This window comes from Pseudophryne corroboree, chromosome 2 (assembly GCF_028390025.1).
Source record: "Pseudophryne corroboree isolate aPseCor3 chromosome 2, aPseCor3.hap2, whole genome shotgun sequence".
Classification (NCBI taxonomy): Eukaryota; Metazoa; Chordata; class Amphibia; order Anura; family Myobatrachidae; genus Pseudophryne; species Pseudophryne corroboree.
In genome coordinates this window covers 528985609-529003774 of record NC_086445.1, presented here as the reverse complement: position 1 = coordinate 529003774, position 18166 = coordinate 528985609, and the positions used below count along the sequence as shown (strand labels likewise).

Sequence of the window (18166 nt, the reverse complement as noted above, 5' to 3'; positions counted from 1 at the left end):
GATTTTACTTACCGATAAATCTATTTCTCGTAGTCCGTAGTGGATGCTGGGCGCCCATCCCAAGTGCGGATTGTCTGCAATACTTGTACATAGTTATTGTTACAAAAAAATCGGGTTGTTATTGTTGTAAACCGTCTGTTCAGAGGCTCCTACGTTTGTCATACTGTTAACTGGGTTCAGATCACAAGTTGTACGGTGTGATTGGTGTGGCTGGTATGAGTCTTACCCGGGATTCAAAATCCTTCCTTATTGTGTACGCTCGTCCGGGCACAGTATCCTAACTGAGGCTTGGAGGAGGGTCATAGGGGGAGGAGCCAGTGCACACCACCTGATCCTAAAGCTTTATTTTTGTGCCCTGTCTCCTGCGGAGCCGCTAATCCCCATGGTCCTGACGGAGTCCCCAGCATCCACTACGGACTACGAGAAATAGATTTATCGGTAAGTAAAATCTTATTTTTACTTTTCAATAATCCTTTCAGAAGCGATGTCTGAAGAATGGTGTTTATTATTTAGTAAAAGGAATCATAAAAGTATGTGAAACGATGAGATGATGTAATACAATTGTAATCAAAGTGATAAGACTGTGAATAAAACAATAAGATGCAATTACAATTAGAGATGAGCGGGTTCGGTTCCTCGGAATCCGAACCCGCCCGAACTTCATGTTTTTTTTTACGGGTCCGAGCGACTCGGATCTTCCCGCCTTGCTCGGTTAACCCGAGCGCGCCCGAACGTCATCATGACGCTGTCGGATTCTCGCGAGGCTCGGATTCTATCGCGAGACTCGGATTCTATATAAGGAGCCGCGCGTCGCCGCCATTTTCACTCGTGCATTGAGATTGATAGGGAGAGGACGTGTCTGGCGTCCTCTCCATTAGAATAGAGATAGATTAGATAGAGAGAGAGAGATTGTGCAGAGTCGCAGACAGAGTTAGTTTACCACAGTCAGTGACCAGTGCAGTTGCTAGTTAACTTTTATTTAATATAATATATCCGTTCACTTCTCTCTGCTATATCCGTTCTCTGCCTGAAAAAAAAAACGATACACAGCACAGTCAGTCACACAGTGTGACTCAGTCTGTGTGCACTCAGCTCAGCCCAGTGTGCTGCACAGTCATCAATGTATAAATTAAAAGCTTATAATTAATTGTGGGGGAGACTGGGGAGCACTGCAGGTTGTTAGCAGGAGCCAGGAGTACAATTATATTAATTAACAGTGCACACTTTTGCTGCAGGAGTGGTGACCAGTGCCTGACCACCAGTATAGTATTGTTGTATACTACTAATATCTCTTTAAATATCAACCAGTCTATATTAGCAGCAGACACAGTACAGTGCGGTAGTTCACGGCTGTGGCTACCTCTGTGTCGGCACACGGCAGGCAGTCCGTCCGACCAGAATTGTATTATTTATTATTATATACCTACCACCTAACCGTGGTTTTTTTTTCATTCTTTATACCGTCATAGTGTCATCCTAATTGTTACGAGTATACTACTATCTCTTTATCAACCAGTGTACAGTGCGGTAGTTCACGGCTGTGGCTACCTCTGTGTCGGCACACGGCAGGCAGTCCGTCCGACCAGAATTGTATTATTTATTATTATATACCTACCACCTAACCGTGGTTTTTTTTTCATTCTTTATACCGTCATAGTGTCATCCTAATTGTTACGAGTATACTACTATCTCTTTATCAACCAGTGTACAGTGCGGTAGTTCACGGCTGTGGCTACCTCTGTGTCGGCACACGGCAGGCAGTCCGTCCGACCAGAATTGTATTATTTATTATTATATACCTACCACCTAACCGTGGTTTTTTTTTTCATTCTTTATACCGTCATAGTGTCATCCTAATTGTTACGAGTATACTACTATCTCTTTATCAACCAGTGTACAGTGCGGTAGTTCACGGCTGTGGCTACCTCTGTGTCGGCACACGGCAGGCAGTCCGTCCGACCAGAATTGTATTATTTATTATTATATACCTACCACCTAACCGTGGTTTTTTTTTTCATTCTTTATACCGTCATAGTGTCATCCTAATTGTTACGAGTATACTACTATCTCTTTATCAACCAGTGTACAGTGCGGTAGTTCACGGCTGTGGCTACCTCTGTGTCGGCACACGGCAGGCAGTCCGTCCGACCAGAATTGTATTATTTATTATTATATACCTACCACCTAACCGTGGTTTTTTTTTCATTCTTTATACCGTCATAGTGTCATCCTAATTGTTACGAGTATACTACTATCTCTTTATCAACCAGTGTACAGTGCGGTAGTTCACGGCTGTGGCTACCTCTGTGTCGGCACACGGCAGGCAGTCCGTCCGACCAGAATTGTATTATTTATTATTATATACCTACCACCTAACCGTGGTTTTTTTTTCATTCTTTATACCGTCATAGTGTCATCCTAATTGTTACGAGTATACTACTATCTCTTTATCAACCAGTGTACAGTGCGGTAGTTCACGGCTGTGGCTACCTCTGTGTCGGCACACGGCAGGCAGTCCGTCCGACCAGAATTGTATTATTTATTATTATATACCTACCACCTAACCGTGGTTTTTTTTTCATTCTTTATACCGTCATAGTGTCATCCTAATTGTTACGAGTATACTACTATCTCTTTATCAACCAGTGTACAGTGCGGTAGTTCACGGCTGTGGCTACCTCTGTGTCGGCACACGGCAGGCAGTCCGTCCGACCAGAATTGTATTATTTATTATTATATACCTACCACCTAACCGTGGTTTTTTTTTTCATTCTTTATACCGTCATAGTGTCATCCTAATTGTTACGAGTATACTACTATCTCTTTATCAACCAGTGTACAGTGCGGTAGTTCACGGCTGTGGCTACCTCTGTGTCGGCACACGGCAGGCAGTCCGTCCGACCAGAATTGTATTATTTATTATTATATACCTACCACCTAACCGTGGTTTTTTTTTCATTCTTTATACCGTCATAGTGTCATCCTAATTGTTACGAGTATACTATCTCTTTATCAACCAGTGTACAGTGCGGTAGTTCACGGCTGTGGCTACCTCTGTGTCGGCAGTCGGCAGGCAGTCCGTCCATCCATAATTGTATTATTATTATAATATATACCACCTAACCGTGGTTTTTTTATACCACCTAACCGTGGCAGTCCGTCCATAATTGTATACTAGTATCCAATCCATCCATCTCCATTGTTTACCTGAGGTGCCTTTTAGTTCTGCCTATAAAATATGGAGAACAAAAAAGTTGAGGTTCCAAAATTAGGGAAAGATCAAGATCCACTTCCACCTCGTGCTGAAGCTGCTGCCACTAGTCATGGCCGAGACGATGAAATGCCAGCAACGTCGTCTGCCAAGGCCGATGCCCAATGTCATAGTACAGAGCATGTCAAATCCAAAACACCAAATATCAGAAAAAAAAGGACTCCAAAACCTAAAATAAAATTGTCGGAGGAGAAGCGTAAACTTGCCAATATGCCATTTACCACACGGAGTGGCAAGGAACGGCTGAGGCCCTGGCCTATGTTCATGGCTAGTGGTTCAGCTTCACATGAGGATGGAAGCACTCAGCCTCTCGCTAGAAAACTGAAAAGACTCAAGCTGGCAAAAGCACCGCAAAGAACTGTGCGTTCTTTGAAATCCCAAATCCACAAGGAGAGTCCAATTGTGTCGTTTGCGATGCCTGACCTTCCCAACACTGGACGTGAAGAGCATGCGCCTTCCACTATTTGCATGCCCCCTGCAAGTGCTGGAAGGAGCACCCGCAGTCCAGTTCCTGATAGTCAGATTGAAGATGTCAGTGTTGAAGTACACCAGGATGAGGAGGATATGGGTGTTGCTGGCGCTGGGGAGGAAATTGACCAGGAGGATTCTGATGGTGAGGTGGTTTGTTTAAGTCAGGCACCCGGGGAGACACCTGTTGTCCGTGGGAGGAATATGGCCGTTGACATGCCAGGTGAAAATACCAAAAAAATCAGCTCTTCGGTGTGGAGGTATTTCACCACAAATGCGGACAACAGGTGTCAAGCCGTGTGTTCCCTTTGTCAAGCTGTAATAAGTAGGGGTAAGGACGTTAACCACCTCGGAACATCCTCCCTTATACGTCACCTGCAGCGCATTCATAATAAGTCAGTGACAAGTTCAAAAACTTTGGGTGACAGCGGAAGCAGTCCACTGACCAGTAAATCCCTTCCTCTTGTAACCAAGCTCACGCAAACCACCCCACCAACTCCCTCAGTGTCAATTTCCTCCTTCCCCAGGAATGCCAATAGTCCTGCAGGCCATGTCACTGGCAAGTCTGACGAGTCCTCTCCTGCCTGGGATTCCTCCGATGCATCCTTGCGTGTAACGCCTACTGCTGCTGGCGCTGCTGTTGTTGCCGCTGGGAGTCGATGGTCATCCCAGAGGGGAAGTCGTAAGCCCACTTGTACTACTTCCAGTAAGCAATTGACTGTTCAACAGTCCTTTGCGAGGAAGATGAAATATCACAGCAGTCATCCTACTGCAAAGCGGATAACTGAGGCCTTGGCATCCTGGGTGGTGAGAAACGTGGTTCCGGTATCCATCATTACTGCAGAGCCAACTAGAGACTTGTTGGAGGTACTGTGTCCCCGGTACCAAATACCATCTAGGTTCCATTTCTCTAGGCAGGCGATACCGAAAATGTACACAGACCTCAGAAAAAGAGTCACCAGTGTCCTAAAAAATGCAGCTGTACCCAATGTCCACTTAACCACGGACATGTGGACAAGTGGAGCAGGGCAGGGTCAGGACTATATGACTGTGACAGCCCACTGGGTAGATGTATGGACTCCCGCCGCAAGAACAGCAGCGGCGGCACCAGTAGCAGCATCTCGCAAACGCCAACTCTTTCCTAGGCAGGCTACGCTTTGTATCACCGCTTTCCAGAATACGCACACAGCTGAAAACCTCTTACGGCAACTGAGGAAGATCATCGCGGAATGGCTTACCCCAATTGGACTCTCCTGTGGATTTGTGGCATCGGACAACGCCAGCAATATTGTGTGTGCATTAAATCTGGGCCAATTCCAGCACGTCCCATGTTTTGCACATACCTTGAATTTGGTGGTGCAGAATTTTTTAAAAAACGACAGGGCCGTGCAAGAGATGCTGTCGGTGGCCAGAAGAATTGCGGGACACTTTCGGCGTACAGGCACCACGTACAGAAAACTGGAGCACCACCAAAAACTACTGAACCTGCCCTGCCATCATCTGAAGCAAGAAGTGGTAACGAGGTGGAATTCAACCCTCTATATGCTTCAGAGGTTGGAGGAGCAGCAAAAGGCCATTCAAGCCTATACAATTGAGCACGATATAGTAGGTGGAATGCACCTGTCTCAAGTGCAGTGGAGAATGATTTCAACGTTGTGCAAGGTTCTGATGCCCTTTGAACTTGCCACACGTGAAGTCAGTTCAGACACTGCCAGCCTGAGTCAGGTCATTCCCCTCATCAGGCTTTTGCAGAAGAAGCTGGAGGCATTGAAGGAGGAGCTAACACGGAGCGATTCCGCTAGGCATGTGGGACTTGTGGATGCAGCCCTTAATTCGCTTAACAAGGATTCACGGGTGGTCAATCTGTTGAAATCAGAGCACTACATTTTGGCCACCGTGCTCGATCCTAGATTTAAAGCCTACCTTGGATCTCTCTTTCCGGCAGACACAGGTCTGCTGGGGTTGAAAGACCTGCTGGTGACAAAATTGTCAAGTCAAGCGGAACGCGACCTGTCAACATCTCCTCCTTCACATTCTCCCGCAACTGGGGGTGCGAGGAAAAGGCTCAGAATTCCGAGCCCACCCGCTGGCGGTGATGCAGGGCAGTCTGGAGCGACTGCTGATGCTGACATCTGGTCCGGACTGAAGGACCTGACAACGATTACGGACATGTCGTCTACTGTCACTGCATATGATTCTCTCAACATTGATAGAATGGTGGAGGATTATATGAGTGACCGCATCCAAGTAGGCACGTCACACAGTCCGTACTTATACTGGCAGGAAAAAGAGGCAATTTGGAGGCCCTTGCACAAACTGGCTTTATTCTACCTAAGTTGCCCTCCCACAAGTGTGTACTCCGAAAGAGTGTTTAGTGCCGCCGCTCACCTTGTCAGCAATCGGCGTACGAGGTTACATCCAGAAAATGTGGAGAAGATGATGTTCATTAAAATGAATTATAATCAATTCCTCCGCGGAGACATTGACCAGCAGCAATTGCCTCCACAAAGTACACAGGGAGCTGAGATGGTGGATTCCAGTGGGGACGAATTGATAATCTGTGAGGAGGGGGATGTACACGGTGATATATCGGAGGGTGAAGATGAGGTGGACATCTTGCCTCTGTAGAGCCAGTTTGTGCAAGGAGAGATTAATTGCTTCTTTTTTGGGGGGGGTCCAAACCAACCCGTCATATCAGTCACAGTCGTGTGGCAGACCCTGTCACTGAAATGATGGGTTGGTTAAAGTGTGCATGTCCTGTTTTGTTTATACAACATAAGGGTGGGTGGGAGGGCCCAAGGATAATTCCATCTTGCACCTCTTTTTTCTTTTCTTTTTCTTTGCATCATGTGCTGATTGGGGTGGGTTTTTTGGAAGGGACACCCTGCGTGACACTGCAGTGCCACTCCTAGATGGGCCCGGTGTTTGTGTCGGCCACTAGGGTCGCTAATCTTACTCACACAGCTACCTCATTGCGCCTCTTTTTTTCTTTGCGTCATGTGCTGTTTGGGGAGGGTTTTTTGGAAGGGACATCCTGCGTGACACTGCAGTGCCACTCCTAGATGTGCCCGGTGTTTGTGTCGGCCACTAGGGTCGCTAATCTTACTCACACAGTCAGCTACCTCATTGCGCCTCTTTTTTTCTTTGCGTCATGTGCTGTTTGGGGAGGGTTTTTTGGAAGGGCCATCCTGCGTGACACTGCAGTGCCACTCCTAGATGGGCCCGGTGTTTGTGTCGGCCACTAGGGTCGCTAATCTTACTCACACAGCTACCTCATTGCGCCTCTTTTTTTCTTTGCGTCATGTGCTGTTTGGGGAGGGTTTTTTGGAAGGGACATCCTGCGTGACACTGCAGTGCCACTCCTAGATGGGCCCGGTGTTTGTGTCGGCCACTAGGGTCGCTTATCTTACTCACACAGCGACCTCGGTGCAAATTTTAGGACTAAAAATAATATTGTGAGGTGTGAGGTATTCAGAATAGACTGAAAATGAGTGTAAATTATGGTTTTTGAGGTTAATAATACTTTGGGATCAAAATGACCCCCAAATTCTATGATTTAAGCTGTTTTTTAGTGTTTTTTGAAAAAAACACCCGAATCCAAAACACACCCGAATCCGACAAAAAAAATTCGGTGAGGTTTTGCCAAAACGCGTTCGAACCCAAAACACGGCCGCGGAACCGAACCCAAAACCAAAACACAAAACCCGAAAAATTTCAGGCGCTCATCTCTAATTACAATATGCATGTGAAAAGAGCACTCAAGCATATACAGTACATGTGACATGCAGAGCCGGATTAAGGGGGGAGCCCAGGGGGTACATTACCCTGGGCTCCCCAAATCTCAGGGGCCCCCTGGACAACCCGTAGGAATCTTTACTTTAGCTCCAAGATCACGCAGCTTCTGCTGCTGCATTGCTGCTGTCATCGGGGCCAGCACTCAGTGCAGCAGCCAGTCACAGCCGAACTGGTCATCTCCCACTGCGATCAATGGGTTGCGGTGAGGATGCCTCTACTCACTCCTCCCCGCGGAGACTCCACCCCCTATGCTCCATGAAGCCCCGCCCCCTTATCTCCTCTTTCTCTATCGTCCTAGTGGATGCTGGGGTTCCTGAAAGGACCATGGGGAATAGCGGCTCCGCAGGAGACAGGGCACAAAAAGTAAAGCTTTTCCAGATCAGGTGGTGTGCACTGGCTCCTCCCCCTATGACCCTCCTCCAGACTCCAGTTAGATTTTTGTGCCCGGCCGAGAAGGGTGCAATCTAGGTGGCTCTCCTAAAGAGCTGCTTAGAAAAAGTTTAGCTAGGTTTTTTATTTTACAGTGATTCCTGCTGGCAACAGGATCACTGCAGCGAGGGACTGAGGGGAGAAGGAGTCAACTCACCTGCGTGCAGGATGGATTGGCTTCTTGGCTACTGGACATCAAGCTCCAGAGGGACGATCACAGGTACAGCCTGGATGGTCACCGGAGCCGCGCCGCCGGCCCCCTTGCAGATGCTGAAGTCAGAAGAGGTCCAGAATCGGCGGCTGAAGACTCCTGCAGTCTTCTAAAGGTAGCGCACAGCACTGCAGCTGTGCGCCATTTTCCTCTCAGCACACTTCACACGCGGTCACTGAGGGTGCAGGGCGCTGGGGGGGGGCGCCCTGGGAGGCAAATGTAACCTATATAAAGGCTAAAAATACCTCACATATAGCCCCTAGAGGCTATATGGAGATATTTAACCCCTGCCTGATTTCTCTAAATAGCGGGAGACGAGCCCGCCAGAAAAGGGGCGGGGCCTATCTCCTCAGCACACGGCGCCATTTCCTCTCACAGCTCCGCTGGTCAGGACGGCTCCCAAGTCTCTCCCCTGCACTGCACTACAGAAACAGGGTAAAACAGAGAGGGGGGGGCAAATTTATGGCGATATTTTGATATAACAAAGCAGCTATAAGGGAGCACTTATTATAAGGCTATCCCTGATATATATATAGCGCTTTTGGTGTGTGCTGGCGAACTCTCCCTCTGTCTCCCCAAAGGGCTAGTGGGTCCTGTCTTCGTTAGGAGCATTCCCTGTGTGTCTGCTGTGTGTCGGTACGTGTGTGTCGACATGTATGAGGACGATATTGGTGTGGAGGCGGAGCAATTGCCAAATATGAGGATGTCACCCCCTAGGGAGTCGACACCAGAATGGATGCCTTTATTTATGGAACTACGGGATAGTGTCAACACGCTAAAGCAGTCGTTTGACGACATGAGGCGGCCGGACAATCAATTAGTGCCTGTCCAGGCGACTCAAACACCGTCAGGGGCTGTGAAACGCCCTTTGCCTCAGTCGGTCGACACAGACCCAGACGCAGGCACTGACTCCAGTGGTGACGGTGACGAATCAACCGTATTTTCCAGTAGGGCCACACGTTATATGATTTTGGCAATGAAGGAGGCGTTACATTTAGCTGATACTACAGGTACCACTAAACAGGGTATTATGTGGGGTGTGAAAAAACTACCTATAGTTTTTCCTGAATCAGAAGAATTAAATGACGTGTGTAATGAAGCGTGGGTTGCCCCTGATAAAAAGCTGATAATTTCAAAGAAATTATTGGCATTATACCCTTTCCCGCCAGAGGTTAGGGAGCGCTGGGAAACACCTCCTAGGGTGGACAAGGCGCTAACACGCTTATCTAAACAAGTGGCGTTACCCTCTCCTGAGACGGCCGCACTTAAAGATCCATCAGATAGGAGGATGGAAAATATCCAAAAAAGTATATACACACATGCAGGTGTTATACTACGACCAGCTGTAGCGACTGCCTGGATGGGCAGTGCTGGGGTAGTTTGGTCAGAGTCCCTGATTGAAAATATTGATACCCTGGACAGGGACAATATTTTACTGTCGTTAGAACAAATAAAGGATGCATTTCTTTATATGCGTGATGCACAGAGGGATATCTGCACACTGGCATCACGGGTAAGTGCTATGTCCATTTCGGCCAGAAGAGCTTTATGGACGCGACAGTGGACAGGCGATGCGGATTCAAAACGGCATATGGAAGTTTTGCCGTATAAAGGGGAGGAGTTATTTGGAGTCGGTCTATCAGATTTGGTGGCCACGGCTACAGCCGGGAAATCCACCTTTCTACCTCAAGTCACTCCCCAACAGAAAAAGGCACCGACTTTTCAACCGCAGCCCTTTCGTTCCTTTAAAAATAAGAGAGCAAAGGGCTATTCATATCTGCCACGAGGCAGAGGTCGAGGGAAGAGACAGCAACACGCAGCTCCTTCCCAGGAACAGAAGCCCTCCCCGGCTTCTACAAAAGCCTCAGCATGACGCTGGGGCTTCTCAAGCGGACTCGGGAACGGTGGGCGGTCGTCTCAAAAATTACAGCGCGCAGTGGGCTCACTCGCAGGTAGATCCCTGGATCCTGCAGATAATATCTCAAGGGTACAGGTTGGAATTAGAGACAGATCCACCTCGCCGTTTCCTGAAGTCTGCTTTACCAACGTCCCCCTCCGAAAGGGAGACGGTTTTGGAAGCCATTCACAAGCTGTACTCTCAGCAGGTGATAGTCAAGGTACCTCTTCTACAACAAGGGAAGGGGTATTATTCCACTCTTTTTGTGGTACCGAAGCCGGATGGCTCGGTAAGGCCTATTCTAAATCTGAAGTCCTTGAACCTGTACATAAAGAAGTTCAAGTTCAAGATGGAGTCACTCAGAGCAGTGATAGCGAACCTGGAAGAGGGGGACTTTATGGTATCCTTGGACATCAAGGATGCGTATCTCCACGTTCCAATTTACCCCTCACACCAGGGGTACCTCAGGTTCGTTGTACAAAACTGTCACTATCAGTTTCAGACGCTGCCGTTCGGATTGTCCACGGCACCTCAGATCTTTACAAAGGTAATGGCCGAGATGATGATTCTTCTTCGAAGAAAAGGCATATTAATTATCCCATACTTGGACGATCTCCTAATAAGGGCAAGGTCCAGAGAACAGCTAGAGATGGGATTAGCACTGTCTCAAGAAGTGCTAAAACAGCACGGGTGGATTCTGAATATTCCAAAATCCCAGTTAATGCCGACAACTCGTCTGCTGTTCCTAGGGATGATTCTGGACACGGTTCAGAAAAAGGTTTTTCTCCCGGAGGAAAAAGCCAAGGAGTTATCCGAGCTTGTCAGGAACCTCCTAAAACCAGGAAAGGTGTCTGTACATCAATGCACAAGAGTCCTGGGAAAAATGGTGGCTTCTTACGAAGCAATTCCATTCGGCAGATTCCACGCAAGAATTTTCCAAAGGGATCTGTTGGACAAATGGTCAGGGTCGCATCTTCAGATGCACCTACGGATAACCCTGTCTCCAAGGACAAGGGTGTCTCTTCTGTGGTGGTTGCAGAGTCCTCATCTATTGGAGGGCCGCAGATTCGGCATACAGGATTGGATCCTGGTGACCACGGACGCCAGCCTGAGAGGCTGGGGAGCAGTCACACAAGGAAGAAACTTCCAGGGAGTATGGACGAGTCTGGAAACGTCTCTTCACATAAACATTCTGGAACTAAGAGCAATATACAATGCTCTAAGCCAGGCAGAACCTCTGCTTCAGGGAAAACCGGTGTTGATCCAGTCGGACAACATCACGGCAGTCGCCCATGTGAACAGACAGGGCGGCACAAGAAGCAGGAGTGCAATGGCAGAAGCTGCAAGGATTCTTCGCTGGGCAGAGAATCATGTGATAGCACTGTCAGCAGTGTTCATCCCGGGAGTGGACAACTGGGAAGCAGACTTCCTCAGCAGACACGATCTTCACCCGGGAGAGTGGGGACTTCATCCAGAAGTCTTCCACATGCTGGTAACCCGTTGGGAAAGACCAATGGTGGACATGATGGCGTCTCGCCTCAACAAAAAACTGGACAGGTATTGCGCCAGGTCAAGAGATCCGCAGGCAATAGCTGTGGACGCGCTGGTAACGCCTTGGGTGTACCAGTCGGTGTATGTGTTTCCTCCTCTGCCTCTCATACCAAAAGTATTGAGAATTATACGGCAAAGAGGCGTAAGAACGATACTAGTGGTTCCGGATTGGCCAAGAAGGACTTGGTACCCGGAACTTCAAGAGATGATCACGGAAGATCCGTGGCCTCTACCTCTAAGGAGGGACTTGCTTCAGCAGGGTCCCTGTCTGTTTCAAGACTTACCGCGGCTGCGTTTGACGGCATGGCGGTTGAACGCCGGATCCTAAAGGAAAAAGGCATGCCGGAAGAAGTCATTCCTACTTTGATTAAAGCAAGGAAGGAAGTAACCGTGCAACATTATCACCGAATTTGGCGAAAATATGTTGCGTGGTGCGAAGATCGGAGGGCTCCGACGGAGGAATTTCAACTGGGTCGATTCCTACATTTCCTGCAATCAGGATTGTCTATGGGTCTCAAATTGGGATCTATTAAGGTTCAAATTTCGGCCCTGTCGATTTTCTTTCAAAAAGAATTGGCTTCAGTCCCTGAAGTCCAGACCTTTGTTAAGGGAGTGCTGCATATACAGCCTCCTGTGGTGCCTCCAGTGGCACCGTGGGATCTCAATGTGGTTTTGGACTTTCTAAAATCTCATTGGTTTGAACCACTAAATAAGGTGGATTTGAAATATCTCACTTGGAAAGTGACCATGCTTCTAGCCCTGGCTTCTGCCAGGAGAGTATCAGAATTGGCAGCTTTATCTTACAAAAGCCCATATCTGATTTTCCATTCGGACAGGGCAGAACTGCGGACTCGTCCGCATTTTCTCCCTAAGGTGGTGTCAGCATTTCATCTGAACCAGCCTATTGTAGTGCCTGCGGCTACAAGTGACTTGGAGGACTCCAAGTTACTGGACGTTGTCAGAGCATTAAAAATATATATTGCAAGGACAGCTGGAGTCAGAAAATCTGACTCGTTGTTTATATTGTATGCACCCAACAAGATGGGTGCTCCTGCGTCTAAGCAGACGATTGCTCGTTGGATCTGTAGCACAATCCAACTTGCACATTCTGTGGCAGGCCTGCCACAGCCTAAATCTGTAAAGGCCCACTCCACAAGGAAGGTGGGCTCATCTTGGGCGGCTGCCCGAGGAGTCTCGGCATTACAACTTTGCCGAGCAGCTACGTGGTCAGGGGAGAACACGTTTGTAAAATTTTACAAATTTGATACTCTGGCTAAGGAGGACCTGGAGTTCTCTCATTCGGTGCTGCAGAGTCATCCGCACTCTCCCGCCCGTTTGGGAGCTTTGGTATAATCCCCATGGTCCTTTCAGGAACCCCAGCATCCACTAGGACGATAGAGAAAATAAGATTTTACTTACCGATAAATCTATTTCTGGGAGTCCGTAGTGGATGCTGGGCGCCCATCCCAAGTGCGGATTATCTGCATAAATTGTACATAGTTATTGTTAACTAATTCGGGTTATTGTTGAAGGAAGCCATCTTTCAGAGGCTCCGCTGTTATCATACTGTTAACTGGGTTTAGATCACAGGTTGTACGGTGTGATTGGTGTGGCTGGTATGAGTCTTACCCGGGATTCAAAATCCTCCCTTATTGTGTACGCTCGTCCGGGCACAGTACCTAACTGGAGTCTGGAGGAGGGTCATAGGGGGAGGAGCCAGTGCACACCACCTGATCTGGAAAAGCTTTACTTTTTGTGCCCTGTCTCCTGCGGAGCCGCTATTCCCCATGGTCCTTTCAGGAACCCCAGCATCCACTACGGACTCCGAGAAATAGATTTATCGGTAAGTAAAATCTTATTTTCCCTATGTCTTTGCTTATCCTGCTCTAGTCTCCACCCCTTCCCTCTCCTCCTCTCTTCTACCCTATCTGTGACTGTCTCTCCTTCTCCCCATGAGCTCCAGCTCCGCAGTCTGCTGAGAGTCTGAGACCAGGCAGCCTACTTCCTGAGGTAAGTATATGGGGAAGTGTAGGGGGGTATATTAATGCAGTCTGGCTGGAGTTGTATTAATGTTATATGTGGGGGTTATGTTGAGAGGATGGGGGTGTATTAACATTATGGGGACTATACAGTATTACTATTGGGGTGGGGGTGTATTAATATTATGGGGGTATATTACTGTTATCTGGGTGGTGGGTTGGGGTTATATTAATACTGAAAGGGATATTCAATTACCCCGACTTGCTGTCGGGTGTACTGTATCACCGCCGGGGGCTATCTAATTAGCCCCGATAAGCCGGCGCGTGCCGCGGCTTATCTGGGATTTTGTTTCACCTGCCTCCAGCAGGCAAAGCAAAATCCCAGATAACCCCCGTTTTTGTCTGAAAACGGGGCTATTTAACCTGTAAACACACAGGTTTCACTGAACCTGTGTGTTTTCTGGTGAAAATGCACGTTTTACCGGCCAACTAAATCAAATAGTCCAACCGCAGCACCCGAAGAAACATCAGGGGTTTTTATTCCCGATGTCTCTTCGGCGGTAATTGAATATCCCTTTGAGCCTGATTTGTAGGTGGGTGGATTTGCAGTAGCTGCAGCAGCTGCTATTATGTCTTTATGCTAATGCTGCAGTCGGTGGGCGCCCTTATGTGACGTCCACCAGCTGTAATGCAAATCTGTCGATGTGTGCAGAGGCGGAACTACCGGCAGGGCAAGCAGTGCGTTGCACTGGGGCCCGCCTCTGTCCAGGGGCCCAAGCATGTAATGAGTCAAACTGACTCATTACATGCCGCTGTGCGCTGCGGGCAACCGCTGCCCGCAGCGCACAGCCGCCCACAGAGGAGAAGAGCAGCGGCACGGACGGGGGAAGGAGGAGGACGGAGGTGAAGGAGGGAGCCGCAGCAGCGCTTTGTTACTGGTGGAGGCGCTGCTGCTGCTGCCCCTCTGCTTCACTATAGGCTGTCTTCCGAGAACAGCCTATAGTGAAGCAGGGGGGGCAGCAGCAGCAGCGCCTCCACCAATAACACAGCGCTGCTGCGGCTCCCTCCTCCACCTCGTCTACTGCCCGGGAATCGTCAAGCTGCACGAGGAGCCTGAGCCAGCGGAGAGGGTAAGTATGATTCTACTTTCTTTCTTTCTCTTTCTTTCTTTCTTTCTTTCTGTCTCTTTCTTTCTTTATTTCTTTCTGTCTCTTTCTTTCTTTGTTGGGACTGCCTGCCGCTATGTGTAAAAATGGGGGACTGCCTACCGCAATGTGTAAAAAGGGTGGACTGCCTGCCGCTATGTGTAAAAATGGGGGACTGCCTGCCGCAATGTGTAAAAAGGGGGGACTGCCTGCCGCAATGTGTAAAAATGGGGAATCTGCCTGCCGCAATGTGTAAAAATGGGGAATCTGCCTGCCGCTATGTGTAAAAAGGGAGAATCTGCCTGTCGTAATGTGTAAAAATGGGGAATCTGCCTGCCGCAATGTGTAAAAACGGGTGACTGCCTGCCGCAACGTGTAAAAAGGGGGAATCTGCCTGCCGTAATGTGTAACAAGGGCACGCTGTCTGCCGTAATGTGTAACAAGGGCACGCTGTCTGCCGCTATGTGTAAAAAGTGTACGTTGTCTGCCGTTATGTGTAAAAAGTGTACGCTGTCTGCCGTAATGTGTAAAAAGGGGACGCTGTCTGCCGTAATGTGTAAAAAGGGGGACGCTGTCTGCCGTTATGTGTAAAAAGTGTACGCTGTCTGCCGCTATGTTTAACAAGGGCACGCTGTCTGCAGTTATGTGTAAAAAGGGGACGCTGTCTGCCGTAATGTATAAAAAGGGGGACGCTGTCTGCCGTAATGTGTAAAAAGGGGACGCTGTCTTCCGTAATATGTAAAAAGAGGAATCTGTTCGCTGTAAGGTGTAAAAGGGTCTCTACCTGGTGTAGTGGTGCTACTGTGCGGCGTAATTTGAAGAATGGAGACTACTGTGCACCTTTTTAGGAATTGGTATTATTTTGTGGCCACACCCCTTCCCCGCGAAGCCACACCACTATGTATTTTTGCGCGCGCCTACGGCGCGCACTGCCCCTGTTTTGCATGCAGGGGTGGGGCTCCGATGCCGTTTCTTGCACACAGTGCTAAAATGTCTAGTTACGGCACTGTTGCTAGGTATCCATTTCTCTGGCCCTGAGCAGGTCCCCCTCACCAGATCCTCTCAAGGGGTGAGGGGGTGGACTTGGATGGGATGGGGGGGGGGGGCCCAAAGCATTTTGTCGCACCTGGGCCCACCGCTTGCTAGTTCCGCTACTGGATGTGTGCATGAAGACGGGCCATCGATCAAACATCGGTTGCACCACCAGACATTATAGAATCCCTTTGGTGCTCAGAAAGTCTATTGGATCATGGCTGCCAGTGCCAATGGAACTGCGTCTTATATATTGTCAAAGTCAGAAAAATATCTCTATGCACACTGCCATATTTGCACCTCACACAGGTCTGCGCTGCGCATGCGTGCGCTCTCCCGTGCGTGCGCATACTCGCTGTTGCGGGCACCCGCGGGTGCGCGGTATGTGCATTTACGGTAGAGTTCATGTGTTCGTAGCGTGCGACTCAATCGTTACATATTTTCACTATATAATGTATTTTGTAGATCATGGTCCCTTTGATAGATTCTGAAAGTTTGGTTAATGTAGAATGTTCATGAACAGAGAAATCCCCCTTTGTTTGATACGAAGGGTCAGACAGGAGTAATACAGTGGTGTTTAGTATCCATCGGAAGAGTATCTAATTAGCAATATTCCGGTGTTGGTTTGAAGCGGATAAATCGCTCGTGCGAATAGTTATGGACATAAGAAGTTTATGAACATTTACTGTATTTGCACTTAATTATCCATGCGGCGGGAAACCCAGTTTCCCTCCCACCTGAGCTGTTGGAAATAGTCACAGCCCACCTGTATGAATCAACCTATGACCTTTTGTTATAATGCGAGGAGGAATTCCTGTGTCCAATGAACCATGAGATTGTAGGGACCATTGAATTGTATTGTGTGTGGGGCATAAATAGACAAGCCGATCACATCCAGCTCTCACTCTTCAACGGTTATCATTGCTGAAAATCGGGAGCTGGATGTCCAGAGGCGCATGCGATCGTTTCCTTTGTGCGTAAGTTTTCTCCGCAATCATATTGTCTTTCTTGTGGTTATGGGCCATTTCTCTCTCTCTTCTCTTTCTCTCGTAGTCTCTTAAACGTAATAGTATTGTATTTCCTGTGTAGTTATCTGGTTAGGTAGTCTATGTTATATTGTAGTGTATGACTTGTATTGTATTAATTCTTTTGCAAGTATAACATTCATAATATATATATTAGGCGTTGGACCCTAAGCACGGTATCTGTGTATTTCTTATAGTGTTAAGTATTCTCAGAGCGTCGGTGACGCTCAAACAGCTTTTAAGTTAATAAGGTTACACTGTGTTGCATCTACACCCTATCTCTACACAAAGGTTTTACAGCATATTACATTGTTTATGGTTTAGATATAAAGGTTTAACATTGTGAGCGTCTGCGCCGCTCGTGATCTCCTCGTGGTCCCGAGCGTCCGCTACGCTGATAGCGTAGCATTACGGTAGTCGCTCACCTATAAGTGTGCCCGATACCAACAGCGTATTCTCGTGAGCGTCTGTATCGCTCGAGCAGCCCGCTCCCGATACAGCGTCCGTTACGCTATAGTGAACCATTACGTTAGTCGGCAGCCAATAGCGTGCCTGCCTGTGATCTCTTTGCCGTGAGCGAACGTGACGCTTGAGCGTCTCGACCACGGCTAAGCGATTGTTACGCAACGAGCGTACCCTTACGGTACTCCATACGTAAATAGCGTACAGTGTTCTTAGACCTCATAAAGGGTTTTATATAAGATAAATATTTAGCTTTATCAATTGGCGGCTCGTCCTGTCCTTCACATATCTCTGCTAGGTAATTTCAGCAGACATTATCCATCAGCAAAGGGCGGGAGATCATATTCTTCGCAGTGCTGACGGGATAAGCGTCTGCTTCGCTTAGTAAAGGGTGCTGAAGGAATCCGGGAACCGGAGGTAAGAACAACACGCTAGTATCTTTTAAAAAAACTGTTTTATTTCTGTTTTGCGTACACACGCATATAGCTGCATTTCTTTTTCGTGTATTTTCATATCACTCTCCTGTTTGCCATTTCACAATTGATAACGTGCTGAGAAAGATTTGTTGCTATTGGTAGTTAAAGAGTAAAAACGATACATTAAGGGGTAATTTGTAAAACACACGCACAGCTTCGCCTGAGATACAAGGAAAGACCTGTGTGGTGCTTGGTAGATGATTACAGTTAAAGATCATCTACATTGATAAACGTGCTAATTGTATTTTTGTATGGCCAACGTACACGTGTCTCTAACAAAAGGCTGAGACTCGCGAACGCAACACAAAGGCCGACGCACGCAGCGTATATTACGCAACGGAGCGTCTGGGTACGCCCACCGAAACTCAAATCGCACAATAGCATTGTTTTAGTGGGGGCGGTATAGCATAGCCACGTGAAAATAG

General features: G+C 48.0%; 1 long non-coding RNA gene across 3 annotated transcripts in view; it reads left to right on the top strand.

Annotated features, from left to right (window-relative positions):
* Nucleotides 1-18166, top strand: part of LOC135033758 (uncharacterized) — a 138288-nt gene that overhangs the window by 6113 nt on the left and 114009 nt on the right. Inside the window, exon 1 of one of the 3 annotated variants that reach the window (XR_010229101.1) lies at nucleotides 13561-13632. The exons of the other annotated variants lie outside the window; for them this stretch is intronic. This is a non-coding gene — a long non-coding RNA (uncharacterized LOC135033758). Of the gene's footprint in view, nucleotides 1-13560; nucleotides 13633-18166 lie in introns of those variants that run through there. 3 annotated transcript variants of the gene reach the window in all.